Consider the following 6,662-nt stretch of genomic DNA (forward strand, 5'->3'; position numbering starts at 1 on the left):
TGACTTAATTTAACATAACCTAAACCAACCTAAATTAACAACCTAGCTAAACTTAAAAACCAATCTAACCTAACCCAATCTAATCTAATTTAACCTTACCCGACCTAACAACCTAAATCCACCTAACCCAACCTAACCAAACTTATCCTAAATTAATCTGATATAAACACACCTGATCTAACTTTACCCATCCCAAACCTAAATTAGCCTTACCTAACCCAACCTAATCAAATTAATCTAACCCAAACTAACAAAAACTAACCTATAGTAACCTAACCCAACCTAACCAAGCATAATAAAACTTAGCCTAACAAAACTTAGCCTAACAAAACTTAGCTTAACAAAACTTAACCCAACCTAACCGAACATAACCCAACCTTACTTAACTTGACCTATCTCAACCTAACCTAACCACAACTATCAAAACTTAAATTTAACCTAACAAAACATAATCCAACCTTATTTAATTTTACCCAACCAAAACTAATCTAACAGCCTGGCCTAGCCTAATCTAGCTTAATCTAATCTAGCTTAATCTAACCTAACAACCCAACCACCCAACCTAACAAGCCAACCCAACCCACCCTAACAACCCAACCTAACCTAACCCAACCTATCAACCCAACCTAACCCAACCTAACCCAACCCAACCCAACCCAACCTAACCTAACCAACCTAACCCAACCCAACCCAACCCAACCTAACCCAACCTAACCTAACCCAACCCAACCCAACCTAACCCAACCCAACCTAACCCAACCCAACCTAACCCAACCCAACCTAACCCAACCCAACCTAACCCAACCCAACCTAACCTTACCTAAACCCTAACTAATTTGACCTAACCAAACTAACAAAATTAACCCGACCTAACAAACCTTAACTTAAACTAACCTAGCCCAACCTAACAAAACCTAACATAGCCTAACCCAACATAATCAAGCCAACCTAATCTAAACTAACCTAACCTAATCTAGCCCAACTTAATCTCCTAACCTAACCTAAACTAACTAAAAACCTAACCCAACCTAATTAACCAAACCTAACTTAAACTAACTTAACAAACCTAACTAACCTAATAAACCTAACCTAACCAAACCTAACCTAAACCTATCCTATTCAAACCTAACCTAACCTAACCTAAACTAAACCTAACCTAACCTAAACCCTAACCAAAAACCTAACCTAAAACCTAACATAACCTAACTAACCTAACCTAACCTAAACTAAATTAACCTAACCTAACCAAACCTAACCAAACCTAACCAAACCTAACCTAACCAAACCTAACCTAACCTAATCCAAACTTAACCAAACCTAACCTATCCAAACCAAACCTAACCTAATCTAACCAAACCTAACCTAATCTAACCAAACCTAACCTAATCTAACCAAACCTAACCTAATCTAACCAAACCTAACCTAATCTAACCAAACCTAACCTAATCTAACCAAACCTAACCTAATCTAACAAACCAAACCTAATCTAACAAACCAAACCTAATCTAACAAACCAAACCTAATCTAACAAACCAAACCTAATCTAACAAACCAAACCTAATCTAACAAACCAAACCTAATCTAACAAACCAAACCTAATCTAACAAACCAAACCTAATCTAACCAAACCAAACCTATCCAAACCAAACCTAACCAAACCAAACCTAACCAAACCAAACCTAACCAAACCAAACCTAACCAAACCTAACCAAAACCAAACCTAACCTAACCAAACCTAACCTAACCAAACCTAACCAAACCAAACCTAACCAAACCTAACCTAACCAAACCTAACCAAATCTAACTTAACCAAACCTAACCAAGCCTAACCAAACCAAACCTAACCAAACCAAACCTAACCAAACCAAAACTAACCTAAGCCAACCTAACCTAAGCCAACCTAACTTAAACCAACCTAATTAAACCTATCCTAAATAAGCCTAACCTAACCCAAACTATCCTAAATAAACCTAACCTAACCCAAACTATCCTAAATAAGCCTAGCCTAATCCAAAATATCCTAAATAAGCCTAACCTAACCCAAACTATCCTAAATAAGCCTAACCTAACCCAAACTATCCTAAATAAGCCTAACCCAAACTATCTTAAATAAACCTAACCCCCACCTAATCTATCCCAACCTAACCTAGCCTAACCCTAGCCTAGCCTAGCCTAAGCCTAGCCTAGCCCAAGCCTAGCCTAGCCCAGCCTAGCTTAGCCCAAGCCTAGCCCTAGCCTAGTCTAGCCTAGGCTAGCCTAGCCTAGCTCAGCCCAAGCCAAGCCTTGCCTAACCCGGCCCAAGCCAAACCTTGCTTAACACAGCCCAACCCAAGCCTTGCCTAACCCAAGCCTAGCCTTGCCTAACCCAAGCCAAGCCTTGCCTAACCCAAGCCAAGCCTTGCCTAACCCAAGCCAAGCCCTGCCTAACCCAAGCCAAGCCCTGCCTAACCCAAGCCAAGCCTTGCCTAACCCAAGCCAAGCCTTGCCTAAGCCAAGCCAAGCCTTACCTAAACCCAAGCCAAGCCCTGCCTAACCCAAGCCAAGCCTTACCTAACCTAACCCAACCCTTACCTAACCTAACCCAACTGAACCTAACCCAACTTAACCCAACCCAACTTAACCCAACCCAACCTAACCTAACCCAACCCAACCTTACCCAACCCAGCCCAACCTAACCCAACCCAACTTAACCTAACCAATCTAATCTAACACAACCTAAAGAACTTAACCTAACTTAACCTAACGAAATTTAACCTAACCTAACCCAGACTACAAAAATTACCCAAATTAACCAAATTTAACCCAAGCTAACATATCCTAACCTAATCCAACCTAAGTTAACCCAATCTAACCGAGTTTAACTTTATCTAACTTAACATAACCCAACCTAACCTTACCTAAACTAATTCAATCTAACCCATCCTAACCCAACCGAGCTTAACCTAATCTAACTTAACCTAGTCCAACCTAACCTTAACTAATTCAGTCTAACCCAACCTAACCTAACCCAACCTAACCCAACCCTACCTAATTCAATCTAACCCAACCCTACCTAATTCAACCTCACCCAACCCTACCTAATTCAATCTAACCCCACCTAAACTTAACCTAATTTGATTTAACCCAACGTAAACCAACCTAACAATCAAAACTAACCCAACTTAACCTGACCTATTGTAACCTAACTTAACCAAACTTAATCTAGTCCAACGTAACCTAACTTAACCAAACTCAAACGTAACCCAAACCAACCTAACCTAACCCAATCTAACTTACCTAACCCAATCTAACTTAACCCAACATAATCTAATTTAATCCAAACTAACCTATCGCAACCTAACCCAACCCAAACTAATCCATCGTAACCTAACAACCTAAACTTAACCTAAACTTAACCTAAACCTAACCTAAACCTAACCTAAACCTAACCTAAACCTAACCTAAACCTAACCTAAACCTAAACCTAACCTAAACCTAACCTAAACCTAACCTAACTTAACCTAACTTAACCTAACTTAACCTTGTGACCTTAAATCAGGGAATCAAACCAAAGCAGCCGCGTTGCCACTGTGATCCATCCCTGTTCCCACAAACGAGTGAGATTTTTTCCACAAAATTCCCACAAGGAATTCTGGATTTCCACATTTTTTTCCCACAAAAAGAAATAATTATTATATACACAAGTTCACTGCAACTTATAATAATTCAAATTCTACACATGATTCTTCAAATTTCTCCTAGAAATTTGTGGAAAATTCCCACAAAATGACACCATTGCAAAGAAGACCGCATGGAGATTCCTGGACGCTACTAGCCTGACAATTCAATGCAGAATTCTTCACTGTTAATGGCCTATTGTCTATTAATCTCCCAAAACGATCCAATATGCAATATATCTGCAATACTTTGACATCGTTTCCAACCGTATAGTTATTCTATCCAATTGGACGTCAGTGGACGCATCGTGCGCGCGCGCGCGCACACACACACACACACACACACACACACACACACACACACACACACACACACACACACACACACACACACACACACACACACACACACACACTCGGTGGCGCAGTTGGTAGAACGCTGAGCTGCCACGAAAGTGGCCCGCAGCTCCTGGTTCGAATCCTGCCCAGGGCCGAAATTATTTCGGTACTGCTGCGCTTCGGGTCGTTACTCTGACTCTCGTGGGCGGGGAGTTGGGTGTGTGTGTGTGTGAAAGGTCATAGCGTTACCCATAGATCGGACCTACGAGCTCTGAGCTCTCTTCCGGGAGGGAAATAGCTGTCGATCACGAGTCCAACACGAGATCCAAAGACCAAGTGAATACACGGCTCAACGGCACAATAGTACCGTTCGCAGCTGCTAATTCAGCGGTTCAAGTTCTATTCCCGCCCAGGGCTGAAATAATTTCAGTATCGCTGCGCTACGAGTCGTTACTCCAACTCTCGTGGGCGGGGAGTTGTGTATTTACCTAGTTGTATTTTACGGGAAGGGGAGCTATGCTCGTGGGGTCCCGTCTTCATTTCTCATTTTATCTAAACAATTTTTAAATTCATGTATTGTTTTTGCACACACCACTTTCTCATCTAACTTGTTCCAACTGTCTATTACTCTGTGTGGAAAGCTGTTCTTTTTCAAATCTCTTCTATAGCTGTCTTTTTTTATTTTCTTTCCGTGTCCTCTTGTATTTCTGTCATCCCATTTTATCAGATTCTCTCTATCAGTAATTTCTATGCCTTTCATGATTCTGTAAATAGCTATCAAATCTCCTCTCTCTCTTCTTTGCTCTAGCGTCTGTAGTTCAAGTTTTTGTAGTCTCTCTTCATATGATAGTTTTGAGAGTGTTGGTGCCAGTTTTGTAATTGCTCTTTGTATTCTTTCAAGTTTTTTTATACATTTTTTTGTACTTGGTGACCATATTGTTGCTGCATATTCTAATCTTGGTCTTATCAGGGTGATTAGGATTTTCCTCACCATTTCTTCATCCAGGTATGTAAATGCCACTTTGATTGTTCTTATTAAATTATAAGTTTCTCCAAAAATCTTATTTATATGTTTTTCAGGTGACATATTATTCATAACAATGACTCCCAGGTCCTTCTCATTTTCTACTTTTTTTATTCCCTCTTCTCCCAAATTATATGATCCTGTTATTCTGTTTTTGCTTTTTCCAAATTCCATTATACTACACTTTTTTGTATTGAACTCCATCTCCCACTTCTTGCTCCATTCCTGTACTTTATTTAGATCTCTCTGTAGTGATTCACAATCTTCTTCAGTTTTCACTCTTTTCAGTAGTTTTGCATCGTCTGCAAAGAAGCTCATATAGCTTTCAATTCCTTCATCCATATCATTAATATATATAGCAAACATTATTGGGGCCAGGACTGTTCCCTGCGGGACACCGCTTATTACTTCATTCCATTTTGAGTGCTGGTTTCTTATCACTACTCTCATTTTTCTTTCTTGCAAAAAGTCTTCCATCCAATTTAGTAATTTACCTTGTATTCCTCCTTCAGATTCTAGTTTCTTAAGCAACTTCTTATGTGGTACTTTGTCAAAAGCTTTTTTAGGTCTAGAAATGCACAATCAGCCCATCCATCTCTTTCTTGTATTATATCTATTAGCCTTGAATAGAAACATATTAAATTGGTGACGCATGATCGTCCTTGTCTGAATCCAAATTGCCTTGGATTTAGTACGTTGTTTTTTTCCAAGTATTTTACCCATCTACTTTTGATAATTCTTTCACAAATTTTTGCTATTGTACTTGTTAGAGAGACTGGTCTATAGTTGGTAGGTTCTTCTTTATTTCCTCCTTTGTATATAGGTACTATATTTGCTTTTTTCCAATCTTCTGGAACTTTTCCTTCTTTCAAGGAACTGCTTATTATGCTATGTATTTTGTCTGTTAGTTCATTCTTGCATTCTTTCAGAATCCAGTTAGCTATTTCATCTGGTCCATGTGATTTTCTGACATCAAGATTACTCAATTGTATCAATATTTCATTCTTTGATACTTCTATTTTTTCTATAGGGGGGACTTTCTCTTTCCATTCAATCTCTTCAGGTTGTATGTTCTCCCTTGTAAACACTGATTTAAAATGTTTGTTCATAATTTCCGCCATTTCCATTTCCTCAGTGTATTCAACTCCTCCTTGTCTTAATTTCTCCAAGTCCTGTTTGTTTTTCAGTTTATTGTTTACAAATCTGTAGAATAGTTTTGGTTGATCTTTACATTTTTCTATGACGTCTTTTTCATATTTTCTCTTTTCCTCTCTGCACGTTTGTACATATTCATTTCTATAACTGGTATATATTTTCCATTTTTCAGGTTTTCTGTCTTTTTTCCATCTGGTCCAGGCTTTGTCTCTTTTGTCTTTTAACTCCCTACAACTTTTGTTGTACCAGCATTTTACATATTCTTTTTCTTGTTTTTGTCTTGGGACATACTTTTCCACTCCTTTTTTGTAAATTTTTGTCAAAATATTCCATTTCTTTTCCACTGATGTTTCTTCTTTGTATATTTCTTCCCAGTTTTCTTGTTGGAAGAATTCTCTTATTTTATCAAAGTTTGTTTTTTCATACATCATTCTTTCTTTTCTATATTGTTCATTTCTTTTGATATATTTTTCTTCATTAAGTTCCAG

The sequence above is a fragment of the Oratosquilla oratoria genome, chromosome 25, assembly GCF_046742065.1.
Source record: "Oratosquilla oratoria isolate Oo_2021 chromosome 25, ASM4674206v1, whole genome shotgun sequence".
Taxonomy (NCBI): domain Eukaryota; kingdom Metazoa; phylum Arthropoda; class Malacostraca; order Stomatopoda; family Squillidae; genus Oratosquilla; species Oratosquilla oratoria.